This window comes from Grammomys surdaster, unplaced genomic scaffold, assembly GCF_004785775.1.
Source record: "Grammomys surdaster isolate TR1022 unplaced genomic scaffold, NIH_TR_1.0 188, whole genome shotgun sequence".
NCBI lineage: Eukaryota > Metazoa > Chordata > Mammalia > Rodentia > Muridae > Grammomys > Grammomys surdaster.
Genome location: NW_021604633.1, coordinates 9,542,474 through 9,554,906, shown reverse-complemented (window position 1 = coordinate 9,554,906; position 12,433 = coordinate 9,542,474). Strand labels below are relative to the sequence as shown.

Genomic DNA, 12,433 nt, shown 5'->3' with positions numbered 1-12,433 from the left:
TATCTATCTATCTATCTATCTATCTATCTATCTATCTATCTATCTATCTATCTATCTGTAGGCACGTACATGCTAGAGCAAACCTATGGAAGTCAGAGGAAATCAGTGTTTTCCTTTTACCCTCTTAGTTCCAGGACTGAACAGAGGTCATCAGGCTTGGTGGCAGGCACCCTTATCTTCTCAGACCCTTATTGGCCAAGTTTTATATATGTTGCTATCTTTTCAAAAGCTTTCTGTTGAGGGTTTGATATTTGCAGCAAAGGTTGGAGCATACATTCTTTTATGATTGAGTTAGGAATTTAGGCATTCAATGGGAATACTTTTTTGGAGTTAATAACATGTAGTACACATAATACAAATAATCAAGTGTCTTTCAGATTAATTTTTGAAAAATGATTTTCAGTAGTTACACTTTAATGATTTGGGTTTTTTGGAACGTGTGATTGTCAAATGAGAAATTCTTGTTCCAACGAAGTCGTGTTCTCATGAAAACTTGATTGAAATTAATAAAAAACAATCTGTTTTATTGTTATGGAAACCTGCCTGCGGGTGATTATTTTTGGCTTGTGAATTAGTGCGTCTATCATCGTAGCTGTTAATTGGCAATAAGAAGGGGACCAGAGGTGTTAAGGAACTGTGTGAAACAAAGCTTAAATACAAATCAAAGTCATTATTTTCGAATTTTTCCTTTTGTGGGTTGTCTATGTCTTGCTTCTTAAAATGTGCAATAGACCTTATTTTATGATTTCAGTTTCCTAAACTTTGCTTTATTTAAAATGTTGTTTTTAGTTACAAATTAGATCAGAAGCAAGCAGGACCTCAGTGACGTAAGTAAACAATTCCCAGGGGAAGATTGTCTTTGGACTTTCTCTTTGTGTAGTTCTTTTTTATATACAAGAATATGTCTCTTGGCTAGGATCCTGTTATTAACAAGAAAAGATAGTAGTGTCTCTCTTTGTCCCCCCCCCCTCTCTCTCTCTCTGTGTGTGTGTGTGAGTGTGTGTGTGTGTGTAGGGGGGAATATTCCCAAAGAGAGTCCTTAAATTTCAGTCTTTCAATTATTTGATTATTCTTGTGGTCAGAAAGATGAAAAGAATAATGAGGAGTTTGCTTCCTGTATGAGCCATGAAAGATAATAGGGGCACACGCAGGATACCCCATTTGAAATTTCTTCTTTTCTCTTCTTTTTTCCTGGGGACACATGGAAACTATTTTAGTGAGTTGTAGGAGTGGCATTGACTTGACAATAGATTTAGTCTAAGTTCTTCTCATATAATTCCTACACTGCCACATTCAGAAGTGCTCTGAGATACCACACAAGAAAACATTCAGTTAATAATATGGAAATCCATATGGAAGAAAAGGTATGCTGTTAAGGAAAGAGGTAATTAAGTAGATAACTTGAACTCTTTTATCTAGATTTATATGTATTGTGACCTTAAAATTTCTAGCATTTATAGCATAGTAGATATAGGTGCTATGTTTCCTGGATATATGCATATAATTATTTATTCACTATTAGATTATCATATGTATGGTATATTTAAAATGCAGGTTGCACTCCTCCTGTTCACTAGGCACACAACTATGTGAATCTCTGATTTGTTTGCACAGAGGCTTTTTATAGAGAATATACCATTAGATGTGCTAAACAGTACAGTGAGTGGATTCCTTTAAGAACTAGTTTCCTTGTAGATGATTTTGACACAGCCTTTTAAATATCTGTAAAGAGTATTCAAAAGTGGATGGAAAGAAAAGCATATGTGTTGTAGGCAAGGTGTAAAGATCGCTGAATCCACTGAGAGTCCAATCCACTAGTCTATTACCATGCCACCCTGAACATGCGAGATCCTGGCTGGCAGGGAGCATGCCTGTTTTTGACTCAGATCTCCACTGCACACTTTACATTGTGATTGACAAAACTTTATTGATCTCCTTCTTACTCAACAGGCTTTTTAATGTCTTTGTTGATGTAGTGGCAGGAGTTCTTTGGGTCAAACCCAGGGCCTTGTACACGCTAGGCATATGTTCTCCTAGTGAGCTGCATTCCCAGATCTTTTGCCTGGTGTCACATATTTTTCTAGTACCAAATCCAAGACTTAGGTCCTTTATGGCCACCACTTAATAGAAGGGAATGCTAAGCTTCAGGACACAGTAGCCTGGGTCACATTCCGGTCAAGGCTGGATTTCAGCTCTAACCGAGCTCTTGTCCTCCAAGTCAGTTCTATTAAACCCATGCCGCTCGCAAAGCACTATTGCTTACTATGCAGTTTTCTCTTTGTTATTGATTCATCTCGTGTGAGATGTAATCTTTTCTCTTCAATCTAAGACTGTCATTGTTACCTGGGCCCAATCTTGGAATACCAAATCTGCCGTGGACTCTCCAGTTCTTTTGAGATGAGGCAGATCAAATTCCTTTGGGTTGAAATGAGTGTAATTGAATACTTATAAAGCAGAGGACTGCGTCTTTACAGGAAGAACAACATGAAATCTTTTCCACACTGTCATTATTGCCCCCTTTTAACTATTATGGATAGCTGTAAACAGTATATGCTGGTATGGTGTACAAAGTGAAGTACTTTAAAATCAAATTGTGTTCCTCAGATGTCTGTTGAGTACCTAATGCAATTGAGCTACTTGGATGCCTTTCCCGCTGTAACTGTAAATATGATGATGTAATTATGGAGCTGATAATATTTATAGTACAGCGGAGAAGGCTTTGATTTATAAAGAGATCACTTGTTTTTACAAACTCAAATTTCATTGAATTGTTTACGATTAATGTGCTCACAAGTTTTAGAAGCGTGATTTTTGTAATGAATTTCAGTTAAGAAGGTTTTGTTTGGAAAAAGGGTAAATTGGCTTGAAATAGATTTTAAATCTGTTTCAAATATAAGCCCCGTTTTACCTCTAGAACTCAAGGGCTTTGGATGTTGGTTGGGGTGCACCATTGGTCTGGTAGCAAATGTAACATGGTTGAGTCACTCATGTTTATTGTGACCAGTCACTGATGGAGAGCTGGTCCAGTAAGGCACTTACTGCTAATACTGAAAAAATTTTCCAAGGATACACGTGGAATATGGACATCCACATGAAATAAAACCGTAATTAAAAGTCACGTCCCTTTTCTGTATGATATGATGCATAGACTATCAATATCAGGGAACTTGGTTTTTGTTGCTTTTTTGTCAGATTCTATATTATGCAGATCAAAGGTAATAAGTCAGTGGTTTTAAACTTAAGGAAGGGTATTTATTTAGAACTGTCTTTTCTTCTCCTTCTAATCTGGGCACAGAGAAGACTCTCATGGAACATATTGACAGTTTTTATTTGTTCGCAATGAAACAATCCCTTTTATTTATAGCCAAGCCCATCATTTTAATACCTAATCCTCCATGACAGTCTGAGGGAGAGAACACTTGGCAACTAGTCATTATTATCCGTTTTAGCATCAGAAGGGCTTTATTTGTAAGAATGCATGGCAGTGACGTCAAGGACAAGAATGAGATACTCCCTGACATTTTTATACATGATGGCACTCCCCTTGGAGTCCTGATGGCAAATATGACCATAATTACTTAAAATGCATTCAAGTAGTTTCCAGCCGCAATGTGTGAAGTCCCCTGGAAGCTTGAAAGCATGTTATTAAAACAGAGGAAGGAAGATGCCTAATAAGAAAAAGGAAAAAAATGTCAGCCTGGCTTTAGTGATTTGGAGATTCATCATCAGCAAACATGTGCGTAGCAACAGTTCATCCATTTTGAAGCCTCTCCCTGGAGCCCCTGTTTGGGGGCAGAGTAGGGAGGGCTTCCTTGTCTTTCTATCTGTAGGAAGAAGCCTGAAACCCATCTTTTTATCAGACTATGGGAACTTGCAGAGTAGTCTTTTGGCTTTGATTGTAAATAAAATATGATTCAAGACTTATTGTAAGCACATGGTTAATTTTTAGGGTTGGCATTAAAAAATGACCTGCACCTTAATTTTTTCTTACATGTATGCGATGGGCCAGTTTTGGCTAATTAAATTCTTCTACATGGTTTCCATCAGTATAAATTCAAGAACACTTTTGGGTTGTTTGGATTGCTAGTAGATTAGCTCTGATGTTTGTTAGAAGCAGAGCAACAGGGACGGTCCAACTTCAAGGATATCTGCAGCCATCTGAACTCTTGTTCCTATACATAAAAAACGATCACCCGCTGCAGAAGACTCAACAGCCTCACACTCCCCTATTTAAATGCTCATAGTATTTTATGGCTACTGTTTGATGTGGTCCATCTCGCAAAGTTACATAGACATTCACTGGTGTCTACTCAGCTCATGCTGAGAACAGTGGAGGCCTTAACCTGAAGAGAACTGGGCATACTGAGTATTCTAGGTCTGCTCCCCAGCACGACTTTCATGTTCACGTGCAAGGCAAGCACTTGCGGATGCTAATATCTTACCATATATAAAAATGTGCAAGTGAGAACTGACTTCCAGAATGACTGAGCTGATAGCAGAGCTACGTAGATGCAGATAATGTTTAAAGCAATAGCATTAAGGGATAAAAGGATAAGAGGACCTGCTCCTATTACAGGGACTCTGGTGGGGTTCCCAGCACCACATGTTGGCATAACCACCTGCAAGTCCAGTTATAAAAAAATCCAGTGCCATCTTCTGACCTCTATAGGTATAAGGAATGCACATGGAATACATACAAGTGTTCAGGCAAAACACTCACACACATAAGATAAATATATCATTAAGAAAAGTGTACTTGTACTCTTAATTTTAAAATGCCATAGCATTGAGATATCAACAAGAAGGCAGGCTTGCCTGGTGACTATTTCTATTATGGAAAGTACACAATGTTGGGAGAGTGAATAATGGGGACAAGAGTGGAAACTGCCTTCTGAGCGAGTGAACATTTAATTAGTAAAGAACAAGGATTGGGAGCTTGAGGGACAGAGGACCACTGTGGTTAGTGAGCAGGGAGAAAATGGTTTGCTGATTCTCTTGGGCGAAGGGACCAAGGTTGTGCATTGATCTCAGTAGGTCATTGCTGTATTTCTTTAGACAGAAGTCCTATAGTAGGTAGAATGGACATGTCTTTGTGGTGTTTTCAGTTTTAGCAGCCTTTCTTGTGGCATTCAAATGTTGTATTGCTTCCAACCTGAGGGTCAAGATTTTGATCAGGTGGTGATAAATAATACCATGATAGAGACTTAAATTAGAAGAAAAACATTTTGTTATCTTTCTTCTCTGTGAATATAATTCACTTCTAGAGTATTGTAATTATTTACTTTATCACAATTTATGATACCTCCTTATAAGTTGTTATAGTTTTTCAATAAAATAAAATTTTAAATTTTATTTTTTCTTGGGATTGGAGTTAGCAGCTTAGGTTCTGTAGACAGAAGCAGGGGCCTGGTCCTATAATACCATGCAGTGGCATTGAGCTACAATATTATTAAGTTACAATAAGCATCTGTAAAATGAGGAACAACCGTGCTTGCCTTCTAGTGTGGGGAAGTAGTTTCTTATTATATCTTTTCTTGCTATATCTTTTCTTGATTATGTCATAATGCAGAGAAGATACATCTTTTCTGTGTCCTTCCCCTAAGAATTCTGAAAATGGCAAAGGAGATGCATGGTTTAAAAACTAGCTTTCCAGGATGTTGTGTTCGATTGGAATCCCTTCCATGCTGCAGTGGAGACGAGCAAAGTGTCACGTGAATGGCTCCCTAACCGAAGGTGGTTTTCATTTATTAATGTAAATGCCCCATGCCTTGGATGTGTGAGTCCTAAAGATATGCTTCTGTGGCTAAAAATAGAGCCCTGGAGTTCTGCGATGTGGCTTAATCAGAAGCAGCTGCAGGCTGTCTAGAAGATGCAAGTTATATGAGCCAGGTGGCTTTTGCCCTTTTTGCTTTAGACAGCATGTAATTTGGATAACTACAGCTACAGTAATACGTTTTGCCAGTCACACTGTTTGATAAACATATTGTTGAGAACAGCCACTTCCAATTAAAAACCCAGTAAAATGTTAATTTATTTTGCTATTATTTCCCTGCAGAGGAATAAAAAAAAAATGTTTTTCCAGGTTCAGAGTCATCTGTGCACAGGCCAGAGTACTGTTCAAAAGTCACTGTGTACCAGTGGCCGAGTTTTTAAATTGTCACTGAAGTAAGGCAGTAGTATATTCCTGCCATTTGCTCCTGAAAACCAAGTTTACACAGGATGCTCTAGGATTTCCATGTTTAAGATTATGTTTGCTTAACTTTGTTTGGTTAATTATTTTTTTATATAGATGGTTACCATAAATAATGAGGATGCTGTCGGATCATTGATTATCCATAGTCCAGCATTGATATGGTACTCCTGGAGTTTTGCATCTATGGCTGTCCTCCTAATGAATAGTCACAGGTAGCCCTGATGCAACAATGGCTGAATCCCTATTGCTGAGGGATGCATACAGACACTGGCTGGCTGAATTTTAATTTCATGCCGCTCGCTCTCACTCTGTTTTGATAAAACAGTACAGCTAAGCATTGCTGCTCTTCACACCAGAAGATCTCAACTCAAACACAGCCCCGTATTTTAAAAGCCATGAAAGCAGCGGGTCTTTCCTTTTCACGGGTAACGCCACTTCTTAAGAAAGCATTTAAGCCCCAGCCTCCTAAGGCAAGCACTGAAGGATTGCACAGTTTATTTCCTGGGACATCTACCAGGCAGTGTGTAACAGATTGCTGAGTACCTCTGAAGGATCTCTTGTGTCATAATTTCTCTGTAATTGCAAGGCTTCCAGCATGGTAAGTTTAGCAAGCGCCCAGCAGTTGTTTTCCTTGCCCAGATGAGAGGGCATTTCATACAGTTAGTGATGTTAGAACCTAAACACCACTGAATTAACAGCTATGGGCTTATTTACTGTTATCATAGGGCCTGGAACTGTGAAAAATTACTTTATTCAGTATTCCTACAACAGAATAACAGCATTCTAAGGGAGATGTTTTTATCTTGTTTTACAGATGAGGACTTAGCTTTGAATGATAATTATTCAACATCATAGGGAAAGCGTCAGCCAGAACTTGAAGCCACTGTTGTATTAGCAGACTGCCTAACTCATGACTCCTTGCTCCAGTTTTTCAGCTATAACCGTTGGCACCTGCCTGAAGCAGAACTGTGTCATTCAGAGGCAAATATGTGGCTCTGTCCAGCCTCATGTGCTTCGCTGAGTTTATGGTGTGACTTCTTAGAATTTATTTTCAGCTCAGGTTGATAGGTGAAACAGTCTGAATGTCTCTCACCCAAATTCCTTAAGCATGTTGGAATGGATGTACTTTGACAGTAAGTCTTGTTAGAAGAGAAAATGTCATTTTTTTTTGTGCATTCCCAGTATGAAATCAAGAATCTAAGAGATGGGTAGAACTTGGAGAAACCGTAGCTTAACTCTTTATTTACAATACAATAAGGTGGATAGTCATGTCTGTTCATGGTGTCATAGGCGGAAGGAAGTCAAGTAGATTCTTCAAGTGAAGGGTATTTTATGATACTGTATTCTCAAAGCAAACTGATTGGTCCTGGAAAAGATTTTACTATTTGTCACTATTTTGGAAGAGTATAGTATTGATATTGTTTTCATGTAAAATGATAGAATGCTATTTTTTGGAAGATTGAAAAGTTTAGATTCACAGATTATAGTTTAGACATGGGCTTAATCTAGTAACAAGTGTTGATATTATTGGTCACTTTTGAAAATTAAAAGAACTGAAAAGACAACATATTTTCTAATATATGGATTCCTTTACTTTGCCCTGATCTACTGTATAATATTTAAATAAGAGCTTAGACTAGTTTTTAGTGATTCACAAACTGCCCCATTTTGATCTATATTTGAAGATTTGAATATGAAATTTAATACCTGTTTTGGTCAATTGAAAAATAAATCTTAATATGAGTTGAGTGAAATTATAAATGCCTTAGAGCCTTAATTTTTTTTAATGTAGAGAGATTTTTATGAGATTAAACCAAAAAGGCCTCTATAATCTGTTTCTTTCTCTGTTTCTGTCTCTAAACACACACACACATACATACACACACACACACACACATGATTTTCTACTAACAGCTAAACTGCATTTAAGAAGAAAATGCTATGTGAAGAGTGATCTGTGGTACCTTTGTCTGCTTTTGCTAATGGAGAAACTGTGTTCCTTGTCGTTTCATGGAGGTTTAGTGCTTTATCATTAGCTTCCTTTAATCAGATGGTATGTGAATGTCGAGCATGTAACAGGAGACCATGTCTTTATCCTCAAAAAACTCTAGGCATGAAGCAACAAATTAGACACTGCTCCTATGGGATTTAAGTTGTGGTTCCAGAACAAGGTAGGTTTTGGAAGTCAGTGATGGCTTGTAGAATGTAATAGATTAAGGAACATCTTTTTATTTTTTATTCCTTGATTCCTTGGAAACTTTCTGGGTTTGGCCTTTTGAAGAAGAGGTGGGCATTGTGCTGAGAACGTCTCTTTATGTGCCCTTGGGCTCCCTGGCACAGTACAAGTTATTTTTGTCAGTCATAGACATACATATTTAGGTGTGTCATGGTAGTATGTCTTACACTGACACCCTTCAGGCCTTCCTTTTTCTGTTTTACACTCAGTACCATAGTTATATAGGATCTGTGTTTGCAGCAAGACATAGGCTGCGGCTATCCCTGCAGGGTTGAGTGGGGTTCATCTGCCATGTGCACACGTGACATGTCAGCTTGGTTGTCAGTTGGAGGCCCCAGTTCTGTACTGGCCACAGGCAGAGGCCTCAGTTCTTTATCTCATAAGGGCTTCACTGCTTCCTTCTTTCAGAGTGAGTAATCCAAGACAAGGAGGCAGAAGTCGAGCGCTGTAAGAACAGCTCTCGGTCCCTGATGCTGTGCCCCACTAGAAATGATGGCACAGGGGCACGAGTACCAGACACTGAGGATTATTGGCTATTCTAGTGCACATACAAAAGCATGGGAAAGGCCCACGTGCAGTGGCTCTAGCTTGTTCTTTTTCCGCTTTCATAACAGCAGCTCCTAAAACTTTCCATGGTATAAAGCAGTGTTCTGAAACACAATGCCTTTTATATGTTTTCCTGGCATGCAGTGTGTGGGCATGGCAATTTACTATGTCAATCTATTAATGTTGTTTTATAATTAGATTGTTTCAAGTACTTGACTATTATAAATTGTGGAATATAGTCCTTTGCCCATAAATTTTTTAGTACTTGTAAGGTTTACCTAAAATAAATTCCTAGAATTGCTGTTGGGTCAAGGTATATAAACATTTTGAGGTTTTATGCACACACTGTCAAAATATTTCCCACAAGGCTATAGCAAATTTATGCACTCCATTGGCCTGACAAGACAGTGCTGTACTTCATGTGTACTGACCAATACTAGGTGTGTACAGTTCTTTTTTAATGTCATGTCAGAGAATACAGCATCTGATTGATGTTAAATAAGATGAATAATTTTACCAGTGTTGGCCCTAAGTCTTCATAGTGTTTATCTTGATTTTTTTAAAGGCATGTATTTGCCCAATTACTTTTACAGGTAGATTCAGTTTGCTTTAAAGAAGAACCTCTTTCACTGGAATCTTCTACACAATAGTAGTGTTTTGTAGTAAAAACATAATTTAAAAACTTAAATACTTCCAAAACAGCAGGCAAATTACTGAGATGATTACTAAGCTGAATTTTCATTACTTATATTTTCTGATTGGACATTTGCAAGAATAATAGGTTAAAAGCGAGAAGATTTTTTTTTAAATACTTCTTGTTGCCAGCCATCTGCCAATATTTGGTGAGTGCTGAAGAATATTTGTCAAGACCAAAAGTGTAATTGTGAGATGTGTTTATGAAGAAAATTACAGACACATCCTTGGGGGTCCCATGTGATAGCATGACCTTAGTGCTCCCATGGGATAGCATGACCTATGCCTGTTTGCTTGTCCCTTCAGTGGCACTTACCCTCAGTGCACCATTTTTGTTTTTGTTTTAGAACAATATTTCCATACAACCAACTCAGAGTCACTCTTATTAAGAAATTTTTCACCTTGAATTTGAGTGGGACTTAAGAGCCTACCACACTGTCTAGTGACCTAGGAATCTCAAGGTCCTTATTTAACAGTAAGTTCTAGCCCCCCGACCCCCATCTCTATCTTTTTCCCTCTCTCCCTCTCTCCCTCTCTCCCTCTCTCCCTCCCTCCTGCCCTCCCTCCCTTCTTCCCTCCTTCTCCCCTCCCTGCCTCCCTCCTCTCTTTCCCCCCTCAAGCCCTGGCTTTTTTATCCATTTTCTTAAAATCGAATTTTAAAATGATTTATTCAGATGCTCCTTAAGCAAAGCTAAAGGGCATGCGAGTTTTGGCAGGAAGACAGAGGAGTTTGTGAAGCACAGCAACGCTCACTGCTCCTTGCAGATAGGGAAGTGAGCTTTCCTTGGAGGACCCCAGTCACCCTGTATGAGAGACACAGAGCCTTGTCATGGATCTGTTCCTCATTCCAGAGGAAGTGGACTCTTTGCTATCCTGGGTGGTGACCTTACACCTCTCATAGAGCTTGCTTTAGTTAAACTGTTAAAAATCACCCAAAATGCAAAAGCCTTAATTTCAAGAGCATTGTATTACTTTTCATTGATGAGAGTGTCTTGTTTTGTTTCCATTACAGTGATCATTAATATTTCATATAATTATAGTTTCTGATAGAAATAAATTAGTATGCCATCTTTAAGATAAGAGGTGACTTTTCCTCTTTTAAAAAATGATGAAGAAAGGTGCAGTGTTACATGATACGGGAGATTCTTAGTTTCTAAAGTTAAAAAAAAGGAAGAAAGAAAACCTGTTCAAAAGTCGAATTAAAACAGTCTCATTCCCATTATTACGATTTCAATAAATGCATTTCCTGAGATGGTTTATAATTTTTGGTTTCAAGTACAAATGGAGATGTTACATGCATGTTAGACCCCGAATTGAGAAACATGCTTGTGAATTCCTTTGTAAATGGCTCTTTTAATTGTAGTTCTTTGCAAAAAGGAAGTTAACACTTAAGTATCTATTAATTCTTGACAAGAACCTTATTTAAAACCAAGCAAAGTGTTTTTGAGAAGGCAGGTAGCTGTTAGCATTAGGTGATCATCTGAAACTAGAAAAGTCATTATTACAAGTTTCTTAATCTTTTTAAAATGAAATCTTTATTATTTTATTTAAATGTGCTTAGATAATGCTGAAAAGTATGTATGGAAAAGTATAAATGTCTTCAAATCCACTCAACCAGATACCCAGTATTATGAATACATACATATAATAAGTATACATCATATGCACATGCGTACATCTGCACACACACACACATTCTATTAAAACTTTTGCTTTGGAAATAAGCCCCCTTTTAATCTAAAATACCATGTAAATGTGGTTCTTTTTACTATGTGGACTATGGACAGGATTTTTTAGAGGTGTTTCACTGGGGGTACTGAGAACTGCTGAGCAGTCACAGGTTTGCCTCCTAGGTTGTTGATTTGTTTTGCTATTTCAATAAAATACCTCTTGTATGTGCTGCATGTGTCTCTCCTTCTCTGTATTGGATTAATACAAATAGAGCTGTGTATTATACATTATACATGTTTATTATACATATGTAAATATGTAATGTTTATACAAAGAATTATTTATACAAATAGAGTTGTTCAGGCAATGCTTATTTTACATCTCCATATGCCTTAAGTATAAACTGTTCTTTAGAAGATTTTTTAATCTTAAAATTTATTTACTTATCATATTACATTAGAAAGGTTTTTTTCATAGATGAGAAAATAGAGCTGGTACGTTTGCATTTACACTCTCTCTCTCTCTACACACACACACACACACACACACACACACACACCTATTCACCCCTCACTCAAACAAACAGGGTCCCACACTCACACAAACATCACACACACATCTAACAACAAAAATGGAAATGCGTTTCTTTGAATTACTGTTGAAAAGAATATCCTATGTTTGTAATTTTTTTCAGGTCAGTTGCCAGATATTTATTATTTTTCCCTTGATTCAACATCATTAAGTATATAATTTAAGATATCTGCTGTACGTATTTACAAACTTTATGTCTCACCTATGGTGTGATTTTTATTGTACAAAATACCCAAAGGCTGATGGTCACATGGTGTTCTTTTTGCTTATGGCTTCCACATTGACTTGTGGAATCAAGGGTCAGATATCGCCAAAACTTTAAGATTATTAATGAAAGCAACAAAATCGCCTTTAATATTTCCACTTTTTTGTTTTAAAAAAAATCTCATAGTCATTAATTGACAGGAAGTTCTCTTGCTTTATCATCATCTTATATACATTAATTTACCTTGCAAGTGTGCGGCGCCTACCACCCCGACCAGCAGGGAAGAAAGACTCGCACA

The 12,433-nt window shown here is 37.5% G+C and overlaps 1 protein-coding gene and 1 pseudogene across 4 annotated transcripts in view; one reads left to right on the top strand and one right to left on the bottom strand.

Annotated features, from left to right (window-relative positions):
* The window catches only part of Hdac9 (histone deacetylase 9), an 818,562-nt gene that overhangs the window by 105,980 nt on the left and 700,149 nt on the right, over window positions 1-12,433 (top strand). The window lies entirely within an intron of this gene.
* Window positions 1-12,433, bottom strand: part of LOC114622357 — a 40,125-nt pseudogene that overhangs the window by 26,334 nt on the left and 1,358 nt on the right.